This window comes from Alosa pseudoharengus, unplaced genomic scaffold (assembly GCF_046254945.1).
Source record: "Alosa pseudoharengus isolate Yale_2024_CS ecotype anadromous, Long Island Sound unplaced genomic scaffold, YU_APseudo_1.1 YU_APseudo_1.1_scf_14, whole genome shotgun sequence".
Taxonomy (NCBI): domain Eukaryota; kingdom Metazoa; phylum Chordata; class Actinopteri; order Clupeiformes; family Clupeidae; genus Alosa; species Alosa pseudoharengus.
The window spans coordinates 28,652,803-28,662,363 of record NW_027468609.1 but is presented as its reverse complement, the minus strand read 5'-3'; the positions used below and the strand labels follow the sequence as shown (position 1 = coordinate 28,662,363).

Below are 9,561 nucleotides of genomic sequence, written 5' to 3'. Positions count from 1 at the left end.
GGACACCACCCTGGACATCACTCTTGTTAAATACTATTTACAGCACCACTGCTAAGAGTCAGAGCAGTCATTACTGATGGCTGAAGTATTTTGCAACAGTGAATGTTGAACATGTGATGTTTTAGGGAAAATAAAGATTCCATTAGCTGGTTTTAAATCACGGAATTCAAAACAACTGCTTTTTAATGGCTATTCTTCTGGCCCAAAGACAACATGTGAGCATACAGGCCTACACTATCAGTCAAAAAGTTTCACAATGTCATGAAAACAAATGCCATTTACCTGCCTGCTAGTTAGGTAAGTCAACCTAGGAATTTCGGAAAGTGACCCATTAGGCCTAGGCCTACCGCCCGTGCCCAATTTTTGTGTCGGCCTATGAGTCACTTAATATTCATTTAACCAATACGGCGGATTCCTAAGGAAATGCAAGCACCCAGCCCATTTGGGTATCTTACTATATTTGTACCAAAAATAACATTGTAGCCTACAGTGTTTTGAAGAGCAGTAAACAGTGTTGTAAGGCTGCGTGTACCGCTTCTTTACAGATCAGCTGGCTAACGCTGCTTTTGCCAGCTGCCCGTTACGTCAGGTCAAATTTTGTATCATTAATCATTTTATTCAGACGAGAAAGATACGTTTAGATTCCCATGTGAACAGTTTAGGAAAAAAGTACCTATTTTGAAATTTGCTTTGCCATTTTTTCTACTGTCCCAGAGTTGTTCCAGACATCATTCTATTGTGTCCTGGAAGCATTTTTTATGGTCCCCGGGACGTCGGGACATCGTTAATTTCGAGCCCTGAGCATACTTGAAACAAGATAAACTATTTAGCAATAATAATAAGTCATGGCGTTAGTATATAGAAGTGTACGGTATTTATACTGTAACCTCAAATGACCGTGCTTGCGGTCTCCAAAGACGCAAATGTATTTGACTTTTGACTGGCAGTTTAAAATGAGACCCTCTCAATAATTAACACCAGTGATGTCCCAGTTTTTTCTCTCTCACCAAATGTCTTTAACAACCTCAGTCTGTTTGGCTCCAACCTTCAATCAACTGACTCACTGACATTTGAGATTTCATCACCACCCCCCGCAAAATTTATACAAATAAAAAACCCAAAGATAAATCAGGATCAACGCTATTTCAACACCATTTCCCAGCATTATAACCAAAACAATGCTTTCTAGCCACACCTCGGCCCTTGGTTTTGCAAGACCTTATGTCCCCCTCAGGATGTCTCTGTAGTTGTTGAAGAAGTTGAAGGGGGCTATTCAGCCCTGGCCAAACTGCTGTCCCTTTGACCCTGCAGTTGTGAGTGCCAAACAATTATTGCACTTGAGGCACTAGCCTACAGCTATGAGACTTGCTAGCGCGCCATGCTGGTGGCTGTGCGCTGTGGCCAGTCCTCTGTGGTGGACGAGTGATTTGTTTGTGGGGCTCTGTGTTTACAGTCAATCGATAATCACTGTCGGTGACTGAGCCTCAGCATTTTGCTGTGGCCGACATTCTCTGACAGAAGACAAACTTAAGGGTTGAATAATTGAGTCAATACAGCAAATAAATGGACTGACAGAGAGAATCATGGGATAATCAACTCATGAGGAGTATAATTACCTCTCAATTAAACAAACAAACACAGAACTACGGGAACTGAAGCACAGAATGGAATCCCCCATGAAATAAATGCCCTTGACGTGTTCGCCGACAAATTGTTTACTCTACAGGCTGCAGTCATACCTAAAGAATTCACTCTGCTTGAGTCATTCAGACTCACCTGTCTGGCAGGACAGGTGGTGTTTCTGATGAGCACGCTGTGAGGCCCAAAAATGCTAGACAGACGCTGAAACCTACAACATACCTCTGAGCGGGTAAACACATAATGCTTTGCAGAATGGGTGTTCCCCAAAAATGTCACAACATAGTATGTGAAGGGAGATTTATTGATTTTTTTTTTACATATTCTTGGATTCTTTCCAATGGTGACCCAAATGCCACAACCCAAGCTCAAATAAATTTGAAGAGTGAATGCTAATGTCAATGCACAGCAATTGACAAATGAGTCTACAGAGACTTCCTGAGACTTTTTTCTAAGGAACAGAGTTATATAATTATACTGTTAACTGTTAAGCAGCTTTTGAAATAAGTCAAATCACTGTGTATACTGTACATGTGGAAACAATTTTAAATGTTAACCAATCTAAAAATGGCTAAGATTTAGTGGGAGACTACATGCAAAGCATATCTTGCACATAAGTGGAGACAATCAGAAATGCAGAGGGCATCTAATAACCATGCAGGGAAAGAACAACATATCTTTTTCTCTCTAAAGAAAAACAATGCCACCACTAAACCATTAACGTCTTCTTTGGTGATGGGATGATAGTAATCGGAGTCCAAAGTCATCATACAAAATCCACAAGGATCTAAACAGGAAATCTTTATTCCCACATTTAAGATCATATTTCCATACTGAGGTCGATAAGTATTTGGATATGGTCCTGGACCTTTAGACCCAGTCAAGCAATTACCCTCTCAACATCACCAGCTGATAAAGGTCTGTTTCCTGCCTTCAAACAAACCCCTCTATTTGGGAAGCAGTATGTCTCTCCTCACCAGATATTGGGCAAATGACAGACAGACAGAACAAAGGAAAGAAGTGTTCTCACCAGAAAATAGGACATACTGTTTAATGGGCTTCAAAGTCTAACATGGTGGGAAATTTAATATGGATCAAGTCACTCTTTGACATTCTTTCCCAAATGTTTGTCAGAGAGATGCTGATTTACAACACACTGCCAAGCTGTATGCTTTATTAAAAGTGAGAAATCACAGGTCACATATCTGGCCATATTGAAATGTATTCCACAAAAACCTTAAATGGACTAGTGGGTATTGCTGAGACAGGTGAAACCAATGACTCACAGTTCCAAGCAGCCTAGTTGAGACTGTGAGAAATAAGAGAAAGGAGACATGATAAAATGAGACAAATAAATAATTCTAATTCTGCTTCAGCCAAAATTATATTAGCCACACATAGTCTGTATATAAGCCTACTATGTATAACAGGCATTCAAGAAAACAGGACTTTTACTATGGCCAGCTTTCATTTGGTTTTCAATCCATCTCCACAAACAAATGTGCTCTTAAAACCGAAGTCATATGGCAGAGAGCCATAACACTCAGTCTATATGTGTACTACCAGTGCAGTCGACAGCGTAATAGCTTTAGCCATTACATCACCATAAGGAACCAATATACCAGCTCCATCAACTTGGAGTGCCTTGTCAAAATATGGGAAAACTTTCCATTTGCTATATGATGAGAGGGTCAGGCATGTGAGAACCTTCCACCTCTGAGCGCATTACATCAGGTTTGCCCAGTGATCTGAGCTCTACACCTGGAACCAGAGGGTTTCCTGGGGCAGGTCCCATGGGGTCATGTATGGAAAGACTGAGCTAGTGTCCACGGGATGGAAATCCAGTGCCATTCATTCCCCCCTGGGTCACTGGGTTCCTAACCTCCAGAAATATTCCCTGGTGTTTCCCCCGTCCGTCGGTCTGTCTGCCTGCCTCTCCATGTTTGCTATCTGTCTCCCCACTCTCTCAGGGCGTCACTGTGTTCACTGTGGTTCTCAAATGCTCTACACTAGTTAAATAAATGTTAAATTTAGCAGTTTGGGTCATACACACTCCATACACAGTCCATTATACCTCACAAACATGCACATTTCACAAATAACAGTACATTTTATTTTATTTTTCAAAAAGAAGTGATGTATAGTACTTCACACTAGTACTATGCTTCAATGTTTGTTTCACTTAAATGGAATTCAATAACATACAATTTAAATTTGTCATCATCAGACATAAAGACACTGATACAAAACACCCAATTGTTCCAATGAAGTTCTACTGGTTAATCCAACCAAACCACAGGAAACTAAAGGACTTGGAAGGTTCTGGAATTTGTCTGGAACCAAGCTGTCACAATGGCCTTAGAGATTGATAGCATTCAAATAGTTCAAAGTGACTAGGCCTTTTTATCTGACACTGGATATCTGCCTCTTTCCATTGCTTCAAACAAAATTGATGTCTGACAGGCTCTGATACATGTGATGTTGATGTCACAACAACATGATCAGTATCACAGCCCATCGGGCACAAGTCAGGGCATGTAGGTCTTTAGGGCCAACATGCTTCACCACCCAAAGGCAAATTGCTTTCCACTTACGAACCGACACCTAAACATGAGACACTAAAAGCACAGCACTGAAAGGTACTAAAAACATGACAGCAGCCATTCCTGTCAGAGCTGAAGCTGAGGGCGTTGTGCTGACCAGAGCTGCCTGTCCCTATTCATTCACTTGGGCTTTGAGGGCAGTTATGAATGGCATAAAGGGCCATTGAGACAGAGAAACCTCTATGACTATGTGTGGGGTTGGTATAGACTCCGCTTGGATGGCTGGTCTATAACGGACACACCTCAAGTTTACAGGCACCATTTCATGTTGCATGTTTTGCTAACAAATAACCCCTCTCTTTTAGGAGGGCCAGATTTCATCCACAGTAACGCTACCCACACGCTGGGGGAGTCAGTTAATTTCAGCCGAGGTATTTATTTGAATGCGGAGCTAAATACGCCGCATCACAGAGAGACTCTTCATTTGAAAAGTCTTCGGTTTTTTTTTCCAGTGGTGAAAAATGGAAGGGGTCACTCTGGTCCACCCTCCCCAGAATCTCATTAGGGCGCTGCACGTTTTGACGTCACTCTCGTACCACCTTGCCTCAAACAAAGAGCACTCAGTATGGACGCATATGCTGGAGCCGCTGCTCCACAAGCGGGTGGTTACGCGGAGAGCTACTGAACCAATCCTAGCAGCAGGCCTCAGGCACCTGGAAACACTGTTGCCAATAGCCACAGGTCAGCCTGTTTGAGTCCATAATGAATTGGAGTTAACTCATATTTCTGGAACTGTAATTGGGATGTTGGTTTACTGTCATGGGATTGTCAGTCAAAATTTGTAAATTTAGAGTCTTAGATGCAAGTGAAACATTTGTTAAACCAAATAGTCTGACATACATTTGCCACTGACCTTGATAATTCCATAAAGCATACTTTGGATTTGCAAAGACTAAAGCATTAAACAAATACACAATGTATTCTACGTATCTTATACTCTATATACATATCTAACCCTCTGACCAAAGGTATAGAGCTTCAATTTATTCTGTTCACACTTAATCTATTCTGTCCACCTTCAGTTTGTTCAAATAGAAGGAGATGACTTTCACACAAAAGACAACATTGTTAGATTTCCATTCAACCTTGTTATACCCACTATTGACTCTTCATGTCATAATTTAATATCATTAGTTGTGACATGAATACTACTATCAATGATTGTGTTGTTAATAACAATAACAGTTCTAAGAATAATACAGTAGGCCATCCCACTTTCTGACAGCCTATGCCTACTCAGACTTGGGGCTGAACCACACTGTCATCTTCCGTTTTAATAAATCACAATATCTTCTTGATAGAAATGAAGGAGAAGCAGTAAAATCCTATGATCAAAGCGAATTGTTAACTGTTGGTGGTGTGGAAGGGGAAGTCAGGAGTGAAATTGATTTGACACAGGTGGATGCATGTGGCGAGTCCATGGTTAAGAGCAGATCAAAGGTCACTGTTGAGGTAACATAGATGAGCCCCCCGTTTATAGCACAGGTGAAAGGTCAGTCACGCTGACCAGTGACCACAGGTCTAAATCATGAAGCAGTGACATGCATAGCATCAATGTTAACCTCAAAGCGTGTCAGTCACTGAGTTCAACTTGATACCTAAACCCTTGGTTACAAAACATGGCTGTGTGGGGGCGTTGATGGGCCAATCCACTAGAGGGCATGATGTACACATGAATAGCATTGTATACTAGTAGTAAGTATATTTGGAATCATAGTAATATCAGCTAAGCGTTATTTAAACAAGCACGTTATCACACAGGCATTATACACAAAAACTGAAGTGTCCCAGAAATCTATAGTAAAATCAACCTCAGATCAGCCATGCCACCGACAGCTGTCATGTTACAAGCTCCTTTACATCCTGCTTGAGCCCTAGAGGTTCGCCGGCTTTAACTCATTTAGCACTGCAGAATGCTCCATTCACCAGCCCAAGAAAGAGCTGCATTATTAATTTACACTATGACACACTCTGTGCCCCCAATATTTGTTTTACCAGCTGTTTCCTCCACCAAGCTTTCAAACGGCATTGAAGTGGGCTCTCTGTGCGTGCCCCCACCCAGTCCACTTGCCCCCCCACGCCCAAAAGAGCACACTCTGTCCCTGCGACGGGCTACAAGAAGCCTTTTCACTGGTGCGAGTGAGGGCTCCACTCACTCACTGGTTACACTGGAGCCAGCCAGTCTCATAATTCCTTGCGAGGACACAGGGGGAAATTGTCAGACTTTGTAAGGACAAAATAAAAAACAACTGGCGGAGTTAATTAGACTAATTGCAAATGCTGGATCAAGTTCTATGGTGCACCGCTGGATTGGGTGGATCAGATGAAGTGGGCTCATTCCTGTGCATTGGTGATTTATGGGTTTGACAGGACCCTGAAAATTAAACTGTTTTCTTTCCTACTCAATGATCTGCTTTGCTTTACAATAACTGGCTCATTCATGTGTTACATTCCAAGGCATATACTGGCACTTCATAATCTAAAATTCTTCTCAACTGTTATTGATTATGATAATGCCATCACTTTCTTGTGGAAGTCACTTTTCTATTGCTCAATAAGCGTCCCAGAAAACCTTGTTTTGAAAATAAACTTACTTGGGACATCTAATAAGAAACGAGCATATTTGCCAAAGATATAGAAACCATTAAAGAAAAGTAGATATTGACCATCATGGCATCTCTGATAATATACTGTTTGTTCAGTTACAATAAAGCAACACAAAACCTCTATGGGCTGTTCAATACACTAGCATATTGATTTGTAGGCTACTTAAGTGATGCTAAAACATTTTAAGATGAATTAGCGTTGGCTCAGAGAGAACAGAAAGGAATAGGCACAAATCAAGGTCAAAAAATAACCTTCAATCAACGTTAGAAATATTAGAGATAGTGATTACATTTCCCCTATGAGAAGGCAAAAAGAAACAACTCACCATAGAAAGTTGGGCTCCTAAAGCTGAGTAGGCTATGTGTTCTGCAGTGTGCAAGTGGGCATCCAAACTGAATGCTCTTTCTCAGTCGGAGGGGACCGACGTCACAGGCGGTGCAGCGAGTCCACAAAATTCTCCTAAGGTAGCCTACCTCTTCTGACTGGCCAAACTCTAACTGCCCTAAGACACACCCGATTACAGGAGGCGATCTTTTTTTTCTCTCTTAGGCTACTTCATTTTCCCGTTTTTCCAAGACATAGGATTTGAAAACCGACGTCACTAGTGGGCTACTTAAAAGTTACCTAGAACTTACTACATCAGTAGCATCCTTTGGTAGCCTGTTCGTCAATTCGCAAACAAGAAAAAATAAGTTTACACGGACATTTTCATGATTATCGTCGATGTTCTTCAGGTCCCCGAAATCTTGAAAACTGTAGTATCTTCTTAACTGTCTTAAAAACACTCAACAAGTGGGATACTAGCCTACTCTGTCTTCTCACATCTCCATCACGGCCATTTCAGTCCGTCATGTAGGCTTATCTTGCGCCAGAGGGCGATATTTTGTGAATTATGATAGGATACAGGCATCTTGTTGTTAAAGAATATGTATCAGATATACATAGTATTTCAATACTAGGAAATGCCGATTGATAAACAGCAGATGTAGCCTACAGATTGTTCATTATTTCTGAGAAATTACGCACTGTCTTATTCTCTCTCCGCCCTTCGCCTCTTGTCAGTGCTCTTTTTAAGTTGAACTAGGGTAGTGCTTAACTAGGCCTACTAAATACTACAAAGTATATTGTTAACTATTGTCTCACGGGGGAGGTCTTACATGATCTTATGTGATAATGTCAACAATATTCAAACCAAAACAACTGCACCCAGACTAAGCTATGACACTTTTAAACAAAAATGAGAAAAACAGTAGGCTAGGCTACAAAACATTATTGTTTAAAGAAAACATATAGGCTATACATAGCCTACTATGTGCAGTATAGTAGGCTATAGTTACATGTTAACTCTGTAACTCTCCTAGGCTACATATTACCATAAACTGAGTTATTCTACAAATCTGTCACTTGTGGTTTTGTATTCTTTGTGAGCATATGCCTGGACGTTTTTTTTCTGCACTTGTGCTATGATGTGAGGGAGGTGAAGAGTTGAGATACAACAAAGACCATTTTTCCTTTTCTCTGCATTCACCTGGGTATGACCCATTGTTTCTTTTTAGACCTCTAATTGCAGAAAGGGATATGACATCATGCTTAGATTGTGCTAGTCCGGTCCTTACACTATAAGTGGAGTGTTTAAGATCCAGTGCGAAATCACACATAGGCTGACCTTTCCTTGATTATTTCCCTAAACTGACTTCTCTAAAGCTTCTTAGCACAGTCCTCCACACCAGGCACTGGCCAGAGCGTAGAGCAGGATTCATCAGGGTTGAACAGTGCCTCTCTTTGAGTGATCCTGCCCTCTGCCTCTGGCTATTCACCACTGAGGTACACACTCTGTTGGCCCAAGTAGTGTGATTACAAACATCCTTCCCCGTTGGCCCCATCTGCAGAGATATGAACTCACACATGTGAAAAATGTTTGTTGACTCAGGCGGCGGGCAGCTCTCTCCAAGTACATCATGTTTGAGCCTGGAGTTTACTGATATAAATATGTCATTTGTTTCATAAATATCTTAATGTATATTTACTTTTGGAGTAATAATTTTGGAGTACATTCTGGTTTGTCTCTCTTTCTCTCTCTCTCTCTCTCTCTCTGTGTGTGGGTGACACTGTGTGTCTTCTTGTATGATAAATGTACAATGTCAGTAGCAGCAATAGAGTATCAAATGTTCCTAACTGGTCCATCTTTGTTGTAGCTTTTGCCATGCACACTGACTTGCATATGTCCCATATTCCCTACAGTGAGCTTGTCAAATGTCAACTGAACTCACAGTCAGTGCTGTATCTCTTAGACTCTCCTGTATATTTCAGTAAATAAACACAGATTTAAGATTCTAGAAGAACCTAGTAGCCCCTGCTGCCTCATACCCCTGTGGCGAGTGTCCTTGGGGGCTTCTCGGAACTTGCTGGCCAAAAAAGATTGGCACAGAGTAAAACGTTTCATGTTCTCCCAGGGTTGGACTGGACTTGAACCCCATGTGTGCACTTTCTGGATGGGGGGCGTATGAGTACCACTACTGTTTACAATCAGCGGGCTGCACAAAGACCCCATTTTGGGGGGTCTTGAAGCCATCGCAGGGGAGAGAAAAAGAAACACACACACACACACACCTCCCCCTGAAGGATTTCATCTGCGGTTCACCTAGAGCAGGCAGAGGCTCAAGGCTCAGGTTTTATTTGATAAAGCAGTCACTGTGTTTTCTCCACAAGGTTG

General features: G+C 41.5%; 1 protein-coding gene across 1 annotated transcript in view; it reads right to left on the bottom strand.

Annotated features, from left to right (window-relative positions):
- Positions 1–7,268, bottom strand: part of hapln1b (hyaluronan and proteoglycan link protein 1b) — an 18,265-nt gene extending 10,997 nt beyond the window's left edge. The window contains exon 1 of the mRNA XM_076284537.1: positions 7,174–7,268. The gene's annotated coding sequence lies outside the window, so the exon portion shown is untranslated. The remainder of the gene's footprint in view (positions 1–7,173) is intronic.
- Between the last annotated feature and the right edge of the window lie 2,293 nt (positions 7,269–9,561).